This window comes from Osmia lignaria, chromosome 11, assembly GCF_051020975.1.
Source record: "Osmia lignaria lignaria isolate PbOS001 chromosome 11, iyOsmLign1, whole genome shotgun sequence".
Classification (NCBI taxonomy): Eukaryota; Metazoa; Arthropoda; class Insecta; order Hymenoptera; family Megachilidae; genus Osmia; species Osmia lignaria.
Genome location: NC_135042.1, coordinates 4,272,317 through 4,296,661, shown reverse-complemented (window position 1 = coordinate 4,296,661; position 24,345 = coordinate 4,272,317). Strand labels below are relative to the sequence as shown.

The window sequence follows — 24,345 nt, the reverse complement described above, 5'->3', positions numbered from 1 at the left end:
TATTTATTATAATTACATGGAAAGTGCACAGACTGGTGCACTTCTTTACCATATCCGGTTTTCAACACGCACCTGTTAATTATAGCTGATGTACCCAACACATACCTATATAATTTTACATTTTTTTAATTCTCAAGGTGTGATCGATTCGTTTTATAAAATCAAAGTGAGTTCCCAATCATTTGAACATAATTCAGCTTTAAAATAAGAAGAGACTATCATTATCGTTCATATTAATTCATTAATAGGCGTAATCATGAATTATTTATCTAATATGGTATAAATTGAATACTGGATTCGTCGTTGATAAATGATCATACCCTTCGAGTACCGTGCATATTACAACGTTTTTTGAAATTTTCAACTCACCGACAACGAAGCTGCTTGGTGAATGATAAATGCGACCCGGATCACGATCTACATAAACATGATCATTATTAATGCGTCGCGACGCGTTTTATACAGGCTTCATTGGTTCAAATTGCGATTGAAACAACGTTGTTTTAAATACTTAAACTCTGTATGTAAATGTATAAGGAATTATATTTCTATATTTTAACCCCCCTTAATGACATTTTACCTACTGATTTTTTAGTATAATAAGATTAGAATAATAGAATAATAAGATTACCAATTTTATTATAAGATTAATTAAGATTATTTTTTTATTTTTCCTATATTAATTTTAATACGTTCCTAGGTCTGGGTTACAATTGACTCAACTACTATTTTTCACAAACGAACCTGGGAAAATGGTTTGGTCTCAAGGCAATGGAAAAGACAAAAAAATTACATGGTGAATAGGAAATGCATGAGGTGATCTTAACTGAACGCCTTGTCTTTGAAACTGTAGCTGACAGGTGGAGCCAAGGGAACGACTGTGTAAGAACGTTTTAACTTTGAACACGTACCACGAAGATCTCCGGAGACGTAATGTACGTCGTTGCTAAACGTTTTGTGGCTTGTCATCGCAGTAATTGACTTTCTCTCCTGACAACGATGAAAGAAAACTGTCACTGCTGCACGCTCCAATGATCCCTGTTAATTAATCCTTTCTAACTTGTCTTAACTTTTCCAGTTAAACTTTCAGCGATAGCGTATTATTTGTTCATCGTGGATGACAGTGAAAATTGTCCAAAGTATCTATAATTTATGCTCTGATAATTCTTCATATTTCTGTGATAATATTAAGAAGGTGCATTAATTATGAAATAATAAAATATGTAGGGAATAAGAGTATCTGTCACTTGATTATTCAGAATAAGATTTCTCAAATAAACTTGTTAAATTGTAAACTGTTAGACAGCATTTCACCACGACCATTTATGGCCACCGCAACGTAATGCGGCACCAGTCAGTAATTTGTTGAACCAATTCCGTGAAATTTCCGCAATTTATCGCGGTGCGTATCCTTGATTGCAAGGAAAAATGTGTTGACAACCACTCGATTAAAAATAATCAAAGGTATTTAGCTACCTATCTAGACTCTAATATAAATAATATAAATAATCTGTAATTAATGCATCTTAATAAATCAATCGCAATGGTCGACTTTTGGCATGATACATTATCCAAGGCCAAGGACATAGCAGCAGTCGTACTGCCATAAATTTTCTACTGTTCAGATACTAACAAAGGACCTTATACACCTACAGCTGAGAAAATATATATCTGCTGTTGCTATCACAGTAACAAAATTAATGTCCAGTTCACCGAACAAAGACAGTTAAGGTGTTTGATTCATTACAGTCCACTGTGGTATAAAAATAAAAATCTTTAATTTTCCTATTCATATTGAGATTCATCTTCAAGGTGTTCGAATGATGCATACCTTACCATACACGATGACATAGATATCAGTCTTTTAAGCGCATCAACACACATGTTAGCTTTCTAAAGATGTGTTCGCCAGTTACATACGTCTTTAGCAAGGGAACAATCAGGCAGTCTATGTCGAAAGATACTCTTCGTGTCGTGTTCTTGAGTAACAACGTATGGCTGATGCGTCACATCTTCAACAACATATATTCTTCTTCCAGAACGCGACAATAGGCGGTTATCAAACGTTAATCTACCGCTTACGCGACCTCGTTATTCAATGATACTTTCTGATGTCAACAGGAATGAGGATGATCCACGAGGGAATTTGTTTTCAGTACCGCGCTTTCAACATTGTTCGCGCCATTCTTCCTGGCAAGAACCGGAGGTGACGTTTTGGTATTGTCTCTGCCTATGGTGGTGCACAGAGAGAAAAAAATTGACGTCGCTCATCGTGCGATCATAATAACTTAATAAGATGGGATTGCTGACCCGGAAAGTAGCCATCCGCCTCGTGGTTATTGTTTTATGTTCTCATAACTAATAATTCGAGAGAACCAAAAACTAAGAAACAAAATTATAAAGGAAAGAATATTAAAAATTAGATTTAAAGAGCCTTTAAATATGGGTAACCCTGGGTAGCCCTCCCCGAAGCTGGTACTGGTTAACACTTAGACTGTCACGGAGGTAATGACATCTAACTTTTTTTTCACTCTTAATAAAACTCTTAAGATAAAATTGTCGACATAAGAAACTGAATCTTATGAATCTAGAAAAAGATTGCTTACACTGGCCGTGTAAACGCGACGTTGTGTTTTTTTTTTTTCTATTCTTTATTCTGGATTGCAACAAATCGTATCTCATGCCTTTCAAGAAGCTGTAGGACACGAATTCGTTTGACAGACGTGCGGTCGGCGACGAGATGAAAATAAAAAGAAATTCTGATACATCGAGAAGACAGCATACCGTTTTCCGTTTCTAGACGGTCGGAACTGCTTTGAAATTGTAATACACCTAACGTACGACATAATCAAATCGCAAATCAGACCGGATTCTTACGACCGACGAGGAAGTGATTACCATCGTTCGAAGTACAAACCTCTACCGTTCCTTTTTTTCTCGCCCTGCGGGTCGCAATGAGAAAGGACCGTTCAGATATATTACGTGCCCACCGCGAAACGAGAGGAAATTTTGTGTCTGAACGATTGAAATCATAGTTCATCGCGCTTCCTACTTTCAATTCTTTTGGAAAAAATTCCCTGAAAGAGTAATCGTGTTTGCCATTACACAGCGATGTAACGAGATACCTATTTGAGAGACCTTCTTAAATGATATCTTGGTAATACCTTATCAGATGGTGAACGGCGAAGGGGATCTAATTGACCGTTTAATATAACCGGACAGAGATATTCTTATCGCAAAATTAATTAACATATTAAATGCCGTGATGGACATTGAGGACTGACATTACAAATTTAATACAGTATAATCTTCTTTCCCTAAATTAACAGGGAGGCATACATATTATTTTATACTTTTTCTATTTTAATCGCAGGGTTACTTTTAAAATGGATGAGATTTAACAATATCAAGAGCCAACAATAAAAAAAGAGAAGGTTTACCGATGCGCAACATTAACAGGCCAAGCACGGTATCATGGGAATCACTTGGCAAGGAACGTGGGAGTTTGCGGCCACACCTTCATCGAGGAATCGTATTGAAAAGGATGTTTTACGAAGATACTATTCCAAAGGAAAGGCGAAGGTGAGTGCTGCGAAGAGGGAGAAAGAAGTCTCTCGTCCGTCGAAAATATCTGTCGAGAGTGAAAGCATCCGGCCTGCTATAATACAGGGACGGGTATCAGGGCTATCTCTTCGAGCAATGTGATACTTTATGAACCAAACCAATCAGATATTTGATTAAATTTTAGTAGGACAAAAATACAAGAAAGCACTAATCTATCCTCCCCGGTATTGGCACCATAAACTTTTTGTTTGTGTAATATTATTTCTAAAAATTATAAAATAAAGGAATAGAAATTTTACAATTGAAACCTTAAGGAAAAAATTTTTTCAGTCATTTCCAGGATGTCTTATAATTTCGGCCAACACCGTAAGTGTATAGTCACTATAATTTTACCCTGACACGCGTCCCTGTCAGCTGGAGGCATCTCCAGTATGTTACATGAGGTAGCGATCGTCTCCTAGGGATCGTGACGACTTAAACTTTCGTTTAATTCATCACGGCGTGCGCACAGGTCCAATCAAGAACTTTCTCTCGAAGGGAAAAATCCAGCCGATCGTACTTCGCCTCTTTCACTCGCCACTTCTTCTCTCTGTTATTCGTTGCTTTCATCCGGAAATAACTGGGAAACGATCCTACGGCGTTATTAACGATACCCGGAGAGGCGGAAAATATAGCGTTAAAGGCGAACGAAGTATCTCTCTTGTCGCGAAACCGTTGCCAATTAAATAGCAAAAACTATCGGAAACACCGCCTTTGATTCGGGTTAATTCGACCACATTAGAAAAATAATGGTTTCGCGAAATTGACAACTGTAACTAATAGTCGTAGGGTATGATTAAAGAAATTGTTTATTTAGTAGAGAAAGTTACTTGGGATTAATCATCCTTGTTACTGGTGAATGTAAAACTGTTTTTTACTTAAATGTACCAAAATATGCAGAATATTTTTAATTTGATTACAAGTGTAATAAGAAGTCATTAATGCGAAATTTTATAAATTTATTTAAAATATTAAAAATCTTTTTAATAATTATTCAGCCTAATAATTAAATACTTTAATTTTTAATTGTATTAAGTTAAAATTCCTTGTATGTAAATAATATCATGTTCTTGTAGTCCGAAAAAAGAATATGTACGTCACACTTTCTAATTACCTGCCTACCGGCTTTCTCGGTATGTTTGTATCTCCGATCTGATAAATCGAACAGATTACATCGAAGCTCGTACCCTCATAATTCTTCAAGGGGTAACATCGCTATAGTTATCTAAGATCGGATGCACCCGACTTCCGTATCCTTACATGGAAAGTGGATCTCGACCGATATGTTGAATAAACGACCGGCAAAATTTGCGATCAAGATTTGCCGGATACACGAATTGATTTGCAAGTATGTAAATAAATTGGCTACCAAATTGAGGAAACAGAGTGTCTAATAAGAAACATTTAGGTCTTGGTTTATAGTTAATATGCTGGGTATTTTAATTAACATTTCCGACATTTATAAATAATGATTTTTTAAAATTTCATTTAAAAGATAAGTGAAATGTGTATTTAATATATTTAGAAATGAATACTCTTGTTAAAGTTCAACCTATTCAGTATTTTGTAAATAAATTCTGCTTCTAATTATTCTAATGGTATTTACAATACAAATTGATGTTACGCAACGAAACAAGAGATTTTATATTTAATACTTATAACTTATGCAATAGCGTAACATCTAATAGGCGTGTAATCTTCAAGAATATGTATTACAGATAATTGTACATCAACACAGATCTCCGTAATAATATTTCCAGGTGGATCATCATTTGTATAATGGAACAGTAATTACGAAGAATTATCCAGGACGAAGAAAAACGTGGATGATTCGTGCGATCTCGTTCGTTACCTAATGACCCCATCGAAAAGATTGACTTAGAATAGACACTCTGCCAGGGAAACACACGGTTGTTTCGTGTTTTTTATAAGAAAATTGTGAAATACGAGAATCCGACGACACTTTCTCTTTAATTAAAAAGCAAACACCTCGTTAGACGAGTTACTAATCGCCTTTCCATACTTTACTGAAAATTTACGAAGGAACATGATCGTCAACTATCATCCTATCAAAGGAAACACCTTTTTAAACGATTATCATCGATTTTGATAACAATCTTTGTCGGTATTACCTGTTAATGTGCATCATTATGGAGTTAATTAAATATTAGATAACTAGACCAGAACTAAGTACATTTCATTTTTATCAATCGTTATATAAGCAACGAAAGTGTCGGATATTGGTGATTTAAACTGTCAAATGTTTGAAGAAATTGCTGTTTAATAAGCTTTCTCGTAAAATACACATTAATGTAAAATCTGGTCTATAAGTTGATAATATGCATGTAAATTGCTTCATTAAATTAATTTTCCAGGTGTAATAATGGCACACAAAGTATTTCTAACACCCCTTTCATTTTTATGGCTTATCAATTCATGTCATAAAATTAAAGTAACAAAAAATGTTATTCAAAAAATGTTTGAAAAAACAAAATTTCAATTTTCGGAGGGTAGTAAAATGAAATCTTAAAAACAAAAAAAAAAAATTAATTATACTAAAAGAAGAATTCAACAATATAGGTATAGTCCTAGCTGAAATATAGTGCAAAAAATTAACCCCAAGGGTCTGACACGTGTTTTCCAATGTCTATTTCACCCCTCCATTCAAGCAACTCTTCCGGACCAGCCTCTGGCAATTTCAAATATAAAAATATGTAACACCACTTATAAAAGTGAAAAGGCATCAGTTCCTTTTCCATTGACTCGTATCGGTTAACTACCATTAACGCTAAATTTATTCTATGGACGATGGATTTCAGATCAGGTACCCGTAGACTACCGCAATTTATCACCGAACAGAGACTGGTTGGCGCTCGTAAAGATCGGTTCGATACAAAGCATCGCCGCAAGTACACACGATCGGTATAATTTCCTTGGAGAACAGTAGAATCCTACAAGAGTCATGATGTTCGTATGACTTTCTCTCCCCGTCGTCACGAGATTGGCTTCCTGGTTACGGACGACCGGGTTATGACGGACGTATCGAGTTCGATAACGAACATCCTCTTTCTTCTAAATACTTCAGCTAATTTTTATTTTTATTTAGAATGTTTGAACTAAGGGAGCAGTATATAATTTGATTGCAGTAGATATGTTGAAAATTTGTAATGGACATTAAATAAGAACGATTAATCGATAAAAAGAAGCAATAGGATGAGTTAACTCTAGTAATGAGCTCGAAGAACACGGCAAATAGTAATTCACTTCACTACTTCATTATTCATCATTTTAGATCATCTGTTATACTCGAGTAGCTTGGCTAAGCTTTGATCCGACAGATGCCGATGGTAATCCGAAATGAAAAATGAAAAACTGGTATTTAGCATCAAGGAAATAGCATCCTTGTTACCGTTCTGTTCCTGTATAGGTGCAGCGAGGATCTAGAGCGTCACGATCATCCGTGCAAGGACGTTTTGATCATTAACATTCTCTGGAAACCAATTACTCTTGTGTATGTATTGATTTTTCTCACGCTGATCCTCGCTTGAACTGTAATTATATGCAAGACTGCTGAGTGTCAGAAAATAGAACGATGTAGGATATTTTGCCAAGATTACATTAGTTAATTAAAAATTTTTATTATTCTTTTTCTAGAATATCCCAGAATCATTGAACGCAATTTTTTATTCTATTTTTGCAAAATTATTAATTAAAAAAATCTCCTATTGTAATGCAAATTTTAAGGCTGATCGATAATTGAATGACCATGCATTCCCCTTGTTAGTAGCCGAGTTAAAAGAAATAAAATTGAAACACTGTTCAACGTCAACTCTGTCGGCTTCTTTTTTCGATATCACCGCATGATATGAAATACCGTTCTTATTTATGACACTCATTTCCATATTGATACAAAATAAACGACCAACAATGCTACATCGATTTATTTATGACTTGTCAACGCGCAATTCTGATTTATAACAAGCACGTGTCCTGTTTTACAACAGTGGATGAAAAGAGTAACAGACACATCTCGTTCACGAGCACAATGTTCATCAGATTTCTTTCCAATCTGTCGGGCACCTCGGGTGTCCGATGTTTCTCGAATAATTATTTGCGATTAATGCAACGCACGTGTTTAACGGTAGCGAAACGATCTAGTTATTTGTCATGCCTGCCGGCTTTATTGTAACAACCTGTATCCGACTTGAGCCTCGACCGTAGGAGCCGACGACCTGAGGGCGGATACTGGTTTCCTGAATAGAAGTTCAATGGTCAACTCGTTATCCCCTTCACTACTGACTGGAATTTTTTCTTTAATATTATTGAATATATTTTCAATTATAAAACCACAATTTATGCACTAATTTGTGTCTATATCTGGTCAGTCCCCAGAGGTCTTTCATGTTACAGTCTTTAAAAGTTTGTATTAATTATGTTAATTTTATTGATCATTTGCAAAGAACATCCGCTGTCTTAAGTTGTAAATGTTCAGCCTGCTACAGATTTTAATCGTTCAAACGCAACAGTGCAACACGAAACAACCACTCTGTTGCAACGTGCATTGCTTCATCATCTGCTGTCATAAGGTAAAATAATTTATGCCTTACATTTAGTTTTTTCCTGTACGAAACGTTACACGTCAATCGAGTATCTCATTAAAACGCGACTGCGCGAGCATCGAAAAGAAATGCGACACGTTCCTCCGTGTCAACAAGTGGGTGTAACTGACAAACAACGTTATCCATTCGAGTTGAATGATTGGCGTAGGTGGCGTATTGTGGCTACCTGATAGGTGGGCGTCGAAGAATGCCCGAGCGCATTCGAGTGCGTGAGCGTTTCATCGATCCTTGCACATAGGATCACGCATAAAACACGCGTGCCAAGGCTCACGAGTCACGCGTGATCTTTGCGAACACGTTACCGTTCAGTTAAATGATTATCTTTTAGTCTATAGGTATACTGCGACATGGGTGAGCATCAAGAAAATTTCTTGCATATTTTGTTGTACACTTGGGTGAAGGTGCAAGGTGAAGAATGTTCTATCACTTGATTTTGGTTTTGGGAAAATTTAAGGAGAACCTCAAGATTGAAGAATCCTAGGGATAGTCTAAAAATTGAGCTCCAAGTTAACATAATTTAATTAAAATTACGCGATACTTTTATCTCACCAAATTATGTCAGACTTTCTATGTTTCGAAATCAGTCAGTTGACACAATACAACCTACTGTTTTTTAAATTATCAGTTACCTAAAGTTGGACACTCCCTGTTCGAATAATACAAAACCGTAACGAGTCTTAAAGAGAGGTGAAAAATTGTTTCACCATGGAAATGAGGAAACAGCGACTCTGAAAGACAGAAACCTTTGTTACTACTTGATTCCTTAAATAATGACAACAGCGGCGAGCCGTAAATTGCAACCGGTTTTCTGTGAATTTGCATATATATCGTGCAATAAGAGGCACATGGTGAGTGCACGAAACTTTAATACTCTTGAAATTCTTCAACGTTGCATACCAGAAGCATTGCAAGAATCGGCTTTGTCTGCTCGGCACTGTGATCAATTCTGAGCGAACAATAAATTGGTCGATTGCCTTGGATCGACGTGCAAGGAAATAGACTAATATTAAGCCTCGCCCAGTTGATAGTCGGTCATTTTGGACCCATACGTTGAATGGGAAAAAGGGAGAAGCAATCACCACTGAATCATGGAAGAAATTCAGATATAAAAATACCGAAATATAACAAAACAAATAATACTATGTAATTTTATAATTTTTCAACCCTTCTTCAAAGGTTAATAAAGTCTAAAAAAGCAACGCGTATTTTCCAATTGTACGTGAACCATGTCCTTGATGCAAGTTGAGTGCATTTTATTGTAAAACCGAGGCGTAAAACGCTGCATCCGGCAAAGATTTCTCGTGGTGTTAATGTTTACATGGTCGTACAGAGATCGTATCTTCTACTCTAAATTATCGAGTCACCAAGAAAAAGGGGAATGCATGCATTTTCGTGCCAGCAAGTCGTTTAAATTGTTATGTATTACAGAACGAAAGAAATTATTGCATCTACCTTGAAGAAATGTTACCAAGGACAAGGAGGTACCTTTGAAAGTGGGTGCTTTAACCCTCGCTCAGTCATATCTACTACATCATTTTTTACCCAGACAAAACCCATTTTACTGAATACATAATTTGTCTAATTGTAAGATTCAAGGAAAATAATATTTTACGTAGGTAGTATGTATAAATAAAAAAATATTTTATAACAATATTTATAGAATAACTATTTTGTTTTAATACATTTTCTCTCTGTAATTATAATCTTTGAAAAGCTAGGTCTGGAACTTGTATAACAACTCATTAAATGATTCATTTATTCCCCTTATATAAGAGACTCCCCATGTAAGAGAAATATGGGTCAAATAATTTATTTTAGAATTTTTATATTTTTAAAGATTTCTATGCAATTATAAAATGAAATTCTGATGAAATATCAATACTAGAACCTCGTTAATTATATGTATTGAAATTCGAAGGTATTTCAGTTCATTTAAAAATTTCAAATTTAGTACCTTTAAATTCGTAAGCTAAAATAAGTAACTAATAAATAAGTAACTAAAATAAGTACTCTTTCTTTTCTACTGTAATTCCAAATTTTAATCGTTGGTATGCACTGCGCTTCTAACAGTGCACAAATTAATGCACTTTCACAGCATTTGCTATGTAAGATATCACTGAGCGAAATAGAAAGTTGGTGATCGTTTCCAACTATCGTAATCAGGTGTCATCAACTATCAAGATTCTGACAAACGATAGTAAAAATCGTCGAATTGAATTGATCAAAAATTTACAAAAATGATTTTAAGTAGCTTAGAACCTTTACTGTATTCTCCAAATATCGATAAGATCAGGTAATTAGTGTTCAAAGCAATTTCACAAAGCAATTTGAAGTACACCTAGTACACGTCACACTCTAGAATGCGTTAAGTACCAGGTATCGATTATCTTACAAGTAGCTAAATATTTTTTTAACAAAGCAAGCAAGTGTGCTCATAAATCAGTTGTATAATCGCGTAAAGTCGTGTATTAGATTTTATCTTACATGTAATGTTTAAAATCCGAACGTATTGAAGAAAGTGTGTATTAAAATCGTTATCGACGTTTAGGATTATAGTGCTTAAAAGTAATGCCTCGTTTAAATAAAATGGTATCGACAGCTAGGTGATAGAATTAGAAGATTATTTATTTTATTAGGCGAGAACATATTTTATTTGCTGTAAAACTGTTTTTATCTTCTATTGGGATTATTTTAGATAGACTGAAGAGATTTAGGATTCGAAGAAATTATCAATTTTACAAGCAAAGAGAACCTGAATCAGTGGTGGCACTCACACGATGATACGTTTGCATCTTACTTAAAAGAATGTCCCAGAAAAGATCTGGTGAAAGTGAACGAAAAATGATCTGATTACCTCGTGAAAGAGACCGATCGCGGTGAACACTTTCCTTTGTATCATTGTGTAGGTGCGTATCCACTTGTATGCGTATTTCGTTCCCAATTATACATTGGTAGCGTGAAAGAGCCTTTCTTCCAGAGAGGACAACAAATAACGAAGCCGATTTTAATCACTGCTTATTAGCACATCTTTCCGGGTCTCTCAGCGATCGTTTTAAAAGATATATCCGTCACCTATGAACCGTGAATTTTCCTCGTTCCGGCTTATTGTACCGATATTTTTATTACCCACGGTTTGCTTCTTTTCCTACGATTCCATTCCTACTGATTGCTAATACAATCCTTTGAAACACAGGGTAAGAAATCCACGCGTAACACTTTGAACGACAATAGAGATATATAGGCTGAAACGTCTAATTAGTATTTATTAATAGTTTCATTAGAAAATATTTTTACTGCGGAAAAAAAATGTGGAATCGAATTTATTTCCAAATTCAACATACGATCTTGAGGAAGATAATATTGAACTTTGCCTTTTTCCAAGTGACTCAAGAAATCGCAGATCAGTGGCCTTTACAAGAAACGAATGGACGGTCAGCAAAGCTGACATTGGTTACGACGTAACGAATTCCTGAGGATCCACGGCCTGAAGAGTTGTCCGTGCATCTTTCATGGTCAAGGTGATCGGTACTGCGGTCAGTTGGACGACCGATACCGTTCACAGACCACCACCTTCCTTATTTACGACGTCAATAAAATATTCGAATTACTTTCACGACACGATACGATAAATGAGAGACCTCGAACGTCTGAAGCACCCAATAGTATCAGAATATAATTTTGTCTGTCCCAAAGTAAAGTTCAACCCTAATTCCTTTATCTAGCCAACACTATCAACCCTACAATTTCTGAATTCCTTTTCCTATTTTTAATTATTAATACCACGAATCCTTGAACTTTTGGAATAGACTATGTATAGCAGTTCTTGACCAGAGTTGCTTGCTATTCGATCGATCTTGGCACTGACATCATCGACTGCTATCGAGCAGCACGTCCGCACGAGTGGTTCTCCTTCAATGATCTTCCGTTCGCCTCTGAATAAGCACGCGAATGAATAATCCCTCGACCTGTAAGAGTGAAAAAACGATTCGGCTCGTAGCCACGGAGAAAGTGGTCGGTTCGTTCTCGTGTTTGCGGTTCTCTTCGAGTTCATCCAAATCGCCCGTGACTGGTAATTGAGGAACCGAGAGCGAGTACGTGTCAGTGGTATGGATTCATCATGCCCAGCCTCCTTTCGTCCCTTGACTTCCATTCGTAATGATCTACGATCGAGCGGGATGGATGAATGCGCGTGTATGAATATTCATCGGTCATTCTGTTGGATAAATTGCTGCGTGCCGATCGGTGAGGGTCGCAAACCTGTTAATCGTGCACCGATGACTTTGAATATCATTGATACAGTATCGCTGGGATTATTACAATTACGATCGGAATTCAAGATACACTACACTTCGAAAGTGTTAGGATACTGGTTAAGATCTTTTTAGACCTTAAGAAATAAACTTTGGTGTTTATGAAACGTTAGAAGAGCAATCAATAACGACTGATGTAAATCATTGCGAAAGTCATAAAATTGGAAGTATTTCAGACTTTTCGAATAATCATTAAAAATATGTTCCGAGAATTGAAACAAGAAAATGTTACCAAGAAAATGCAAACGATCAATAGGTGTAGCAAGCGCCAATTTGTTTTGAAATTAAGAAGACATAAAGAACCTAAAGATTCTATTGTAATGAGAGAAAGCTGTGCGGGAAGCAAGTCTGTGAAAAGGTAATGGTAAACTTCAATTCTTGTGTTACGTTTTACTTTTCTCACAAGTAACGTAACCTACGTGCTTTAACTTTAGGTTAATATTCTTGTATACGTTTTCTATACAATCTTCGTGTAACCCTTTGCAGTGTATTGTAATTTTAAAAAGTTTCGAAGCATCTCCTAATTGGACATAATTACAAAGAAAAATATAATATAAATCAAGAAAAACAATGACTTTTTTAAAGAACAAGAACATAATTGACCAGAAATCGCGTTCCATACAATGACTAAGTAACAATGTAAGTATCAAGGTTTTTCTTTGTACTATTTCCTGCTTTATTTCCTTTTGTGTCGAAAGATTAGTTACAATGAAAGTAACAGTTTTTAAACAGGCTTTCGACATCTAAATAATCAATTAATTTCACGTTAACTCAACGCTTAACCAGCGATTACGTTTACTCTTTTATTTCGCTAAATCGGTTTTGCAATGTTAATCATGCACAACGGATGTGCGAAGCAAAGGAACACAATAGAGCAAAGTCTAATAGGAAATTAATCTAAATTATGGTACGGTTCGATCGTGATTCCTCATTATTACGCTTCAACGCAACAACGATCGTAAAATTGATTCTGCTATTGTAAGTGCGACCCTAATTGGATTTCAACCGATTGCAAACGCTTCCATCGATCAAAAGCTATCAAAACTTTTCTGCATTCTTACAACATTCGCTCTGCTACTCTTCGATATTAAAGTTCTGGATAATTTATTTTTTTAATTTTTGATAGGTCCGACGATTTCTACGTGTCGGTTGTTCTTTCGATGCCACGATGGAAAAGGCTAGCGATACCTGACAAAGTAACCGTTAACAAATAACGCGTCCTTATTTACGTGAGTTGACCAGCGGGAGAATGTCTCACCTGCCATTTTCGTCGGCCGATCGAACTGGCCGATCGTGCTGGGGAACGTGCATCTGATCCTGACATGAGCCGTGCAAGGAGGTCGACGAAAGAGACACCAACCGCGACGTTACTTCACTCGGGTCGGATCTCTTAAAAGGTGCGAGATATGAGGAACTAGATTTACCCGGCATCCGTAGAAACCTCGGCATCCGTAATTCCTTCCTACCTCTCTTTACAAGTTCCTTTTTCTTTCCCTCGATCTCCTCGCAACCGGCTCTTAAACGCATTTCCTACCGTTCCAAATGTCTATTTACATTTCAGGAATTGCACAAATCCGAGTACTTCTCTTAAGTGTAATTCCGAGAGAGATTGAGCACGTTTCTTTTTTCAAAATTGTTTGAAAATTGAATTTTTTATTAAACTGAAACAGAAGGCATCATAATAATTCTTAATGTGCCGTTTCTTGAAATACCATTTTTTGAGAAACAGTACACTTTGTAAAATTCTTATGAAACAATAACCCTAATCTAATCTATAATCTCTATATTATAAAGGAATTCAGAAAAATCTTAATTAACAGTAAGTAAATCCTTCTGAATAATTGTCAGAATAATTCAAATATTATTTGCATCAAAATTTCACACAATTGCTAAAGACAAAAGGTGAACATCTACTAACTTGAGAACGATTTCGTGGATGTTGCGAGGGATTTTGCAAAACCGTGAAACCGGTGAAACGTGGATCGAATGAATGTCGCACGAGCGCACCCACGATTGGCACATGTTGAGCTCGTTAGCCTGGCATTCGGCTGCCACTCGAAATTGCACTTACTTAGTGACAATTACCAGATGTTGCGTTTGTCGAAGGTACTTATGCACAATTAGGGAAAGAGGCGGAAAAAGGAAACAGACATCGAAATGCTGAGAATTTCTGGTATTTAAATGAACGATTAGCGAACTGCGGATGTCTATGCATCTATGATACGTTATTGAATTATTCTTCGAATTAACGATTAATTAATGAAATTTTGTAATAAGGATGTTCGTGAACGTCCATTTATAAGAAAACGCTTCATTGGCCACGTTGCTTCTCCTTTTACGATCAAACACGAACCTCCACAGGGAAAACCGGAAAAGCGAAAGGAACACTATCGGGACGCACGGTGCGAAAGTATTGCAGGTATTTAATTAGGAATCATTTGACAAAAAACTCGTTAAGGAAGACATTTTATTAGGAAGTTTCCCGCCGTTCACGTGCAACCACCATATACGATGTGGAAGGATTCTACTTCGACCAAGAAAATTACTTTTGATAGACAAAAAAGTATAAAATACGAAAGCTAACTTATGTATCCTTATTTACCACCAATTATTTCAAGTAAGGAAATTTAAGGAACCCGCTAGCAAAAGAAATTAATATAAAATGAAAATTAAATTTTCTAAGTGAGAAATGTAGAATATTTCTCATCAAAATACTGTAAATTAACACTTATTCTCAGTAAGTGCTATTTTATGAAATCGTGTCAGACTCTTTTGATGTCTCGAATCATCCATTTAATACCTATGCAACGACTTTAGTGTAATAATTTGTATGTTAAGATACTTTATGAAAAGACTTCCAATTTTCGATGCTATTACACGGATAATACCCTCTACATTCACGACACGTTTTTCAACAATTTCGATGTTAATGGTGCGACTTGCTTTGCAATTGCGTTAAGGTTCATTCGAATGCATCTGAAGGAGCACTTTCTAACTTGAGCACCGATTACGTTTCACGTTGCAACATGCACTTTATAATTCCTTGACCACAAATAAAGGATTTATACTTTAACGATCAAATTGTTGAACTCTATCCTTCTTTGAATTTGTCAACCTCTTGCTTGCTTATATTTCTATTCAATGAAGAAAAACGTACTCGTAAGAAGCACCTGAAGGATATTGCAAAACCTAATGTCTATTGAACACACACGGATCCCAGGGTATCATTGTTCTAACAATGTTAAAAGAATCCTACAGAAGCACGCGTTAAAGCGCATTATCGCTGTCGATCAAACTTGTAACGAGCATGAAAGATCGTTTATATATATCCATAAGTATGTCTCGAAATGAGCCGCGGTTATTCTCGTTTCGGCACGGTAGTCGTGCTTCGGGAACGAACGCGACAGCAACGAAGTGCCGTGTAATTTATAATCTACCAACACAAGGATAAGATTGTAAACTTCTTCACGGTAGCTGTTTGAAAATGATAACTATCATTCGTTTAGGAGCAGAGAAATTTTTTGTTTCTTGACATTATACATACAAAGTACCCTATGTAACTGGATCTAGTTGTACCACCAAAACAATTAATAATAGAAAATAATCAAATTAATAATGGAAAGGAAATGTAGAACGAAATTATGTAAATGGTATCGCGTAATGCATATTCTGAAATTTTATGCAGTTTTGTGCATCGGTGCATCGGTGCATCACAATTCGATATACTTTTTCACCAAGATACTCCTATGTTCACCAAGCTAATTATTGATAAAAGTATAAGAAATAATGTAAATTAAAGGAGACATCCTACCTCTTCAACCAGTACCTCCATGCAATCAGAAAATCCCATCCAAAATTACGAGAAAACAGTGTACCCTTACCTGCAACGGACAACGAAATGTGGTTAGATAAGTTATAGGAAAAACAGGGTATCATTGACGAATTTATGGGAACTAGTAGGTGACCTAATTCTTTTCCAAACTTCGAACGATGCTCAAAAAAACTAACTTCCACTAACGCAAAAGGCTACATTGGTTAATCAAAGGAGCTAATAACGATGGAATGTTACCTTAGACAGCCAGTTAGAAGCCCGACGGTTATTTCGACCCGATTCCTTCTAAACTGTTCTCATAAACCACGCGAGTGGCTGTCGCCGCGATACTCGTGCCTATTTTCCGGGCCAAACGTAGACAGACAGGTGGCTCTATTACATCCTGCACGTTACTGTGCCTCGTTTCACCGGGCAAGATTTTTTGTCAGGCCAACCAGTCTGTCGCGATTTGCATATACAAGTAGCAATATCGAAGCGAAACGTTACCGCGGGACATGCAGAATCGACCGATCAGCTTCGTGGCTCACGGCACCTTGAAGAATTGTATGCACCACCGTCGCAATAGACGACGATCTTCTGTGTCACGAAAGGAACTTGTCGTAGTGCACTATGCGACAGTGCAGAATAGCGTGTTTCACGGAATAATGTAAAGAAATTCAATTTTTAAATTGACGAATAATAAAAATTTAAACGTAAGATTGGGTTATTTTTTGAAAAAAAAAAAAAATGAAAAAAGCGAAAAACTTGAATTAAACATAAATTTAGGATGCCAGCATTCGTTGTATTATTAAAGGTTACTTGTTCCGAAACAATGAGGCACTTGCTGTCTTGCGAAACATTCCTGCAATCAGGAATAAGACGAGGGTTTGTTTAGTTGCTAACCAATTATTTACAGTAACGGGGCCACCCACGAGTTCAACTCAGCATGTATTCTAAGCAACGTTAATGCAATAATCGTGTAGAAGGCAGTTGCTTTGAAAACAGGCAAGCACATCAAAGAGTAGCGATCATCCATCCACAACTAAGCAACAGAATAAAGTCAAGGAGTACATTAATTGCATCACAGGATCTACTTTCCTCCATTTAATTGTTCTCCGTACAGTAGACTTAACATATATTATAAAAGTACAAGATTAATATCCTTTTCACATCTCCAATTATAGTACTTATAATTGTCATTTAATTAGAAATTCTTCAAATGGTAGTTAAAGTTCGTTCCCACAAAGGTAAAATGACGATCGTATTATAGTTTAGAATCAGCAGAGCCATAATCAGCAGTTAAACGAGAATAAAACTGAATAGAGTCATAAAACTGCATTGCATCGCGTCATTTTCCTCTTTTATTTCCTTGAGGAACTGAATAACCTGTGTGCCAACGATGGTACTGAAACCTGTTTTGATACTATAGATACACTTAGATACATTTAACGACATCCAACAATGTTAATTATGAAATGGCGACCTTCTGTTGAACAGGCATCGATAGCGATCCGCGAAAAAAGATTTCATCTTGCGCGCGCGGTGGGTCATGGTTGTCGCTTAGAACAATAGTGATTCAACCTGTATCCGACAGCGATTCGCTGATCAACGAGTAAACATCGCTAGTTAGGTATACCTGTTACACGATGAGAACGGAATAGTTATTAGTAGAAAGTATTCGAAGAACTGGATTTTCCACGGAAACGTGCGGAGCTATTCGAACGCGAGCATTTCTTTATTGATGCACCGTTGCATTCTCCTCCCTCTTTCTATTACTCCTTTTTAAAGCAGGTAAAAAGCTTTAGAAACAAATACTAAATAAAAAATTTTGTAGTATCTACTTCTATCTAAGAAATGATTTGTATGATTATAAATTTTAATTGAAATTAATCACTACTTCTGTACGCTTCCTTAAATACACTGATCATCCAATTATATCGTTCATCTTTTTATAAACGAATAGAGAGAGTAAATAAGATTGTAAAATGCTACAAATCAGTTCTGGTTGAATTTTCTGCACGTTTCTTCAGTGGCATCTTATCGCATTAAATACTAGTTTTCAACGCGTATTAAACGATCTAGAACATTTCGTAATGTATTGAATCATCAGTGAGATAATTCAAGCGTGTTTCTGAGGGTAGTTTAAGATGATGCGGTTTTAATTACGGTTGACTCGAATGCGATTTGCTTGAGATTGATATTAATTGGACGCGAGCATATGTCGACTTGGATCCTCGACGTATCGTAATTATGCTATCAACTGGAAATAAATGACACGAGATCTGACGCAATCTTATCATTGGAAATTATATTTATTTTGGAATTAAGAAATTGCGTGCTAACTTTCACGCGATTATATTATCAACGACCGCTTCCTGAATCATTTTCAAATTGAAATCTTGATTTTCTTCGAAAATGGGGAGGAATTCATTAATTACCCTTAATCGATTGTTGTGTTACAGACTACAAGTCTACAACAGGGACTAATTGCTAACCATAAAACGCAAGGTTGTGCAAATCCTTGAAAATATATATTCGACGGAGATTAATATTGCCGCGCGGAATAATTTTGCGGTAGCCTTCCGTAGCTTTCGCAATTGCCTCGAAATTACGAAATTTCGCACGTCTGTTCCCCCCTTCGCAGAATCGCAACGCGATTAAACACTAAGATTTTCCGATTGTTTCCTCACATGACGACATTCATCCGTTTAGAAATGCACCGAACGACCCCCAGGATGATACAACGTTCCATCGATTTCAACAGAAGATTATTAGAAAGGAAGAGTTACGCGGTAATAACGCTTCTAAATATATTAATCCTCACAAATGACCGGAACTCGTTCGCATAATTTAATTTGTACCATAAACTGGAGTTAATTAGAGCAGAAACATAGTAAATTGAATTAATTATCAGTGATAAATTCAAAAATAATTAATCAGTCTTGTATTATCTTTAAAACTGCAACTTATTAGAGAAAGCCGAGTTAAATAGTAGGATAAATAATTCTTCTTACCGTTCGTTTAAATAAATTAATTTTAAGTACACTCGAGTTCGATTAATCGTATCGAACGAACAAATCGATTACCCATTGGATACACTATCACTTTACGAACCATGAATCGTTTTTCACGAGTAGAAACCACGGAGAAAGTTACCGAATACTTCTTCTGAGCTTATTAAAACGGTATAAAAAATGAAATATTTGCATCTGATTAACGTCAATGGTGTAGAATTGAAAAAAAATTGAAAATATCTTACATAAAACTGTGATGGTTGTACTGTTGCTTTAATTTCTCCAGTCTCGTTGAAATTCCTTTCCTAAAGTTCCTTTCCCGACTTTCTTACCTTACACACTATCACAATACTCATTTTCCTTGAACATTCCACGGTTTTTATATTGTTCTAACAAGGAGACTGCGAGACCTTCGAATCGAAACTTTGAATCATTTCTGAATTTCTGAATTAAAGGAAATAGTCGCTTTGACATTTATGAACGTGACAAGTGGTTCGTACGAGAAACGTGTCTTCAAATTCGAGAACACTGCGATCGTTAAATCCGCGAAGATGAACGAGCTGTTTCATTACGCGTCGTTACACGTAACGTGTAACGCGAGCTTCCAAGCCGCTAATTATACAGTTGTCAATCAGTCGGCGAGAAAACGCGATCACGATTGAGAGATCAAAGCGCTTGGAGGAATCTTCTTCGACGCTTATGTCGTGATGAAAACCGATTTCGATTTTTGTCTCTTTTAACAAGCAAAAATCGAACTAAAATCATGAAAACACAGAAAATGTCAACCGTAACAGGTGATCAAAGAAGTACTTCCAAAAACGGTTTACGCTCAGTGGACCAGATCGATTATCACTCTTCCGTTTCCTTGATTATCTCTCGGTTGCAATGACTTTTCTACGAACACTATGGTTTATATCCAACGAAAACTTCCGTCAGGTTACATGGTCCAAGATTAACAATCCGATCGCAAATGGTATGATTCTAGTTTGCCAGCTAACCTGTGTTCACTTCTAATTGCATCGACCATTGTTGGCTATCGATAATAATTTTGTGCTAGCAGCTAGGAATGTTGTAATAACGCTGACATTACAAAGGGGTTACAGGTAGCCGAGTCTGTTATTAAACGCCGACGTTATTTAATGCAACACGATGTATCGTGCCAGATTGCTTTATGCTTAGATGTCTTTTAAGACATAACTCGTTTAAATAAATTAAATATTAAATAATGTAAGAGATTTTTTCTTGAAGTTAGTTAGTATGTCAGCTTGATCTAAGGCAGAAGCAACTGTAGTGCACCTGTTTTTAATTAGGAAAACAGGAAGAGTGTTAATCGTAGATTAAAGAACGATTGAGCAAGCGTGCGAATAATAGCATGGAAATAGGTTGGATTTGTTTAATCGGGTGTTCGAAATCAAAGTGAAACTCTGCTCGATTTGGGTCTGCGGTCTTTCGTTATCCAGATAATTGAAGTAATTATCCTACGAGTCATTGGCACATACTCATTCAGTCAAGTAGAAAACTTTTATTCTCGCTTGCCCGGTAGGGAACCCGAGTGCACCGTTTGCGAATGCATTCGTGTTTGCGCAGGACATTGTCTTTCGTATTCTAGTAATTGTTCACGCGTTGTACATCCACCGAAGGGGATCCTATGCAATCGAGAATCTCTCAGTGGTTTTCATTCTCAAGTTAACTACGAATTATCATTATTATCGAAAATAGGCAACAGGTCAGTATCGGTATTAAAATCATACCACTGACTTGTATTTTATGCCATAGAAAGCCAACTTTACGAAACCATACTCTCAGCAGGAAGGATTTCGTGCATCAAAATGATGATAATAAGCATATTGTCTAGATTTTTGCAAGTGTTACTAAGATGCATTTGATTACTTACGAATGATGCCACGTTTAATTAACGTTTCAGCGCATACAAACGAAAGACAGTGCATCTCGATGGTTGAAAATGAGAACCTTCCACTCGTGAAATTAAATCACGAAGACGATATGAAATGGAAAGCGCAGGCTCGTTCTTGCCCAACACCAACTGCTTTAGAATGGTAAATATTTCGAGGAGTTGCTGTAATCGTCTGAATCCTAGACAAAATTGTTCAACCGTGATAAATTTTCGTGAATTATTATCGTTCAATTTCGCTTACAACCTACCGTGTCAATTTTATGCTACCAATAAAGATTTTTCCTTTTCCTTAAGAATTTTAACATCCGATAGAAATGAAATTTTATCATTTCCTTCAGACCGTCTCTATTCTTTAATCAATTAAAAAATTTAGCTACTATTTCGCAACACTTCGCCTATAGAATTTTTTGAAATCTGTGTACAGACAGTCAAACATTTCCAACAAACAGATAAACTCTGTTGGAGGTGAACGAATTAAATTCTTTCATCGAGGCTCTGTAACAGATTGTTGTTAATGAACAAGCAGATCGGATCTTATCCTCGAGCCATCTGGTTTCCGCGATCGCGACAAAGGGGATTAAGAATTCTTCGCGTAATTCGCATCGCGTGCTTTCCAACAGACTTTTCTCTTTCGCTTCGACCGGGTTTCTTTTCCAGCCTTTAATTGCCCTCTATTTCATACAATATCCATTACTCAATGTGATCGCCGCAAAACTTTGCGATTCTATAGAACCAATTTTATTCCCGATAATGGATTAAAATGGATTAACGTCAGATATGAGAAATGAGAATTGTTTATGTTGCAAGATCGGACATGCTTTGCGTTATTATCGCTAGTGACGTGTTTATATGATTTATAAACAGCAATATTTTTTCATTTTTCAAACCTAACACTTTTCATAGTCAACAGAAATTTTCTTATGACTTTTGTCTCTGTGACTGCCATTTCAAGGAATTTGGCCAGAGATTTAACAACCGTGAATATATAACACACCAGCTATCGCAAGAATGTTTAATGATTTAATTAGAGGTAAAAGGTATAACCAAAGTAAAGAATGATAAGGTGTTAGAAATTAGATAGGCATTGATATGCATAGTGTGCCGTTAACCCAGATTGTTGAAAAACCACACTAGTTTTAAAATTTCACAATTACCCATAAAATTGAGCAAATTATTCGTTACTTTAGCGGTTTAATTTTATTACACCGAATAATAGAGCCAAAGCAAATAGTGCAACGTTTAAGAATCCATTATGTAAGCATCATTGTAGAAAAATTTGTTTAGCAATAATATAAAGTATTCTGTATCAGCAAAAGATTAGCTTTAGCATACGAAGCATTCGTTAGGAATGTGCGGTAATGCATGACATGATAGAACATTGTGAGAACGATCTTGGCTGTTAGCATAAAAACGGCAGTATACGCGACTGAGGTTGCGCGAACCGATTTCGACTGGCTCGTTAAAAGAAAAATCCTCCCGTTACGTGCCTCGTTGCACAATAAAGTTGATTTAACGAATCTGGAAGCATTATATGTGCGTCCACAGAGGTCGAGAGGACTTTTCTTCACAGGAATCGTGAAAGTGTTCGCTATCTGTTCTTCAAGTTATCTGACAGTTCAGGATTAATCGTGAATGATCAAATCGTGTTCAGAAGTTATAAATCACGGGGGGGTAATATGTATGTAGTAATTTGGGCACTGCACACTAATCAGAGGCACTCCCAAAGATTTCACCAAAAATCATTATAATTAAATTTTTTACTATGAACTGAATATTCATCATTTTTGCGTTATTTTAATTAAAAAAGTAATCTCCAAAACAAAATTTAGGCGATAGTTTGAACAAGCGAATGTAAATCTCATAGAAGCACAAGTGACCAAAGAAAATGATCATTGATCCAGATTCGAATGAACCCGTAGATACGTCGTCGAAGGATAAAATATTGCCGGTAACGAAATCGTAGTCGAATTAAACGTTGCCCGAGGAGTAATCGCGTCAACCGATCGTGCAAAGTGAAAAGCGCTATACACGCGAGACAAATCCGAACTGGCTTTATTGAAACGGAACGATATATTTTCTTACCCCATTTCATAAGAGGGTAGAGGAAAAAAATGGTTAATCGGCGTACATAGATAAACGACACGGACAATATGGGAGCCGTATCGACGTTGGACATTCTGGATATAAAGATAGGTACGCTCATGTACCTATTTCGCTGAAACGCGAACATTGTCGACAATCTTATTAGAAGGATCTTATTAGACCGCGCAGATTGCACGCGTGAAGGAATTACAAGGCAAGTTGCGTGAGAAAATTACATCTTAATCGAAACTTATATGAAATTTCTCCCGCTTGTGTTCGGTAGATTGCTGATAATTATGCATTTATGATATACAAAAATGTATGAGTGTGAACTTTAAAATTTCATTATTGGTTTATTCCAACATAAATAGATCATTTTTGACGTTAACGACAGGGATATAATTTTAAATGAAATAAAGATATGGTACACGTTAAATTATGTTGAATTTGTTCTAAAATATAAATTTTAGAATTTAGTCCCATGCAAAAGGTATCCTGCCTGAAGGTGAATTTATAAACTAGGAAGTCGAATGACTCAGTGAATTCAACGGGGTTATTTAACCTGTCGCTTGCATGCTGATTTATCATGTGTCGATCGAAGATCGTATCGACGACCTTCTTAAAATTGCACTTTAAACGCCGATCGTGTGCGTTATTCGTCAAGTAACAAAGTGATACGAAGTGCGCGGCTGTTCATGTAAATAGCCATACCGATACGATCGTTTTTAAATCAGGTGCGTTGCTTACGGTTTTTCGAGTGTAATTATTTCGAGCCGTGCGTCATGGCTACCTAATTACACGGACAATCGAAATCGATAACGAACGGTACGCGCAGCTTAGTCATGGAATTCGACCGCGTAAATTACATTAAATAACGAATGATTATCATTGACTTTCCTGTCGTTCGAACCCTTCACTCAACTTGAGGCACGTGTCTGATCAGTCACGTGTCGATCCACTTAGGCGTTTCTGTAAAGAACAATGATGGAAA

General features: G+C 36.3%; 1 protein-coding gene across 2 annotated transcripts in view; it reads right to left on the bottom strand.

Moving 5' to 3' along the window:
• LOC117603717 (uncharacterized) overlaps window positions 1-24,345 on the bottom strand; it is a 44,290-nt gene that overhangs the window by 6,199 nt on the left and 13,746 nt on the right. Inside the window, exon 2 of one of the 2 annotated variants that reach the window (XM_034323129.2) lies at window positions 16,344-16,413. The exons of the other annotated variant lie outside the window; for it this stretch is intronic. The gene's annotated coding sequence lies outside the window, so the exon portion shown is untranslated. The remainder of the gene's footprint in view (window positions 1-16,343; window positions 16,414-24,345) is intronic. 2 annotated transcript variants of the gene reach the window in all.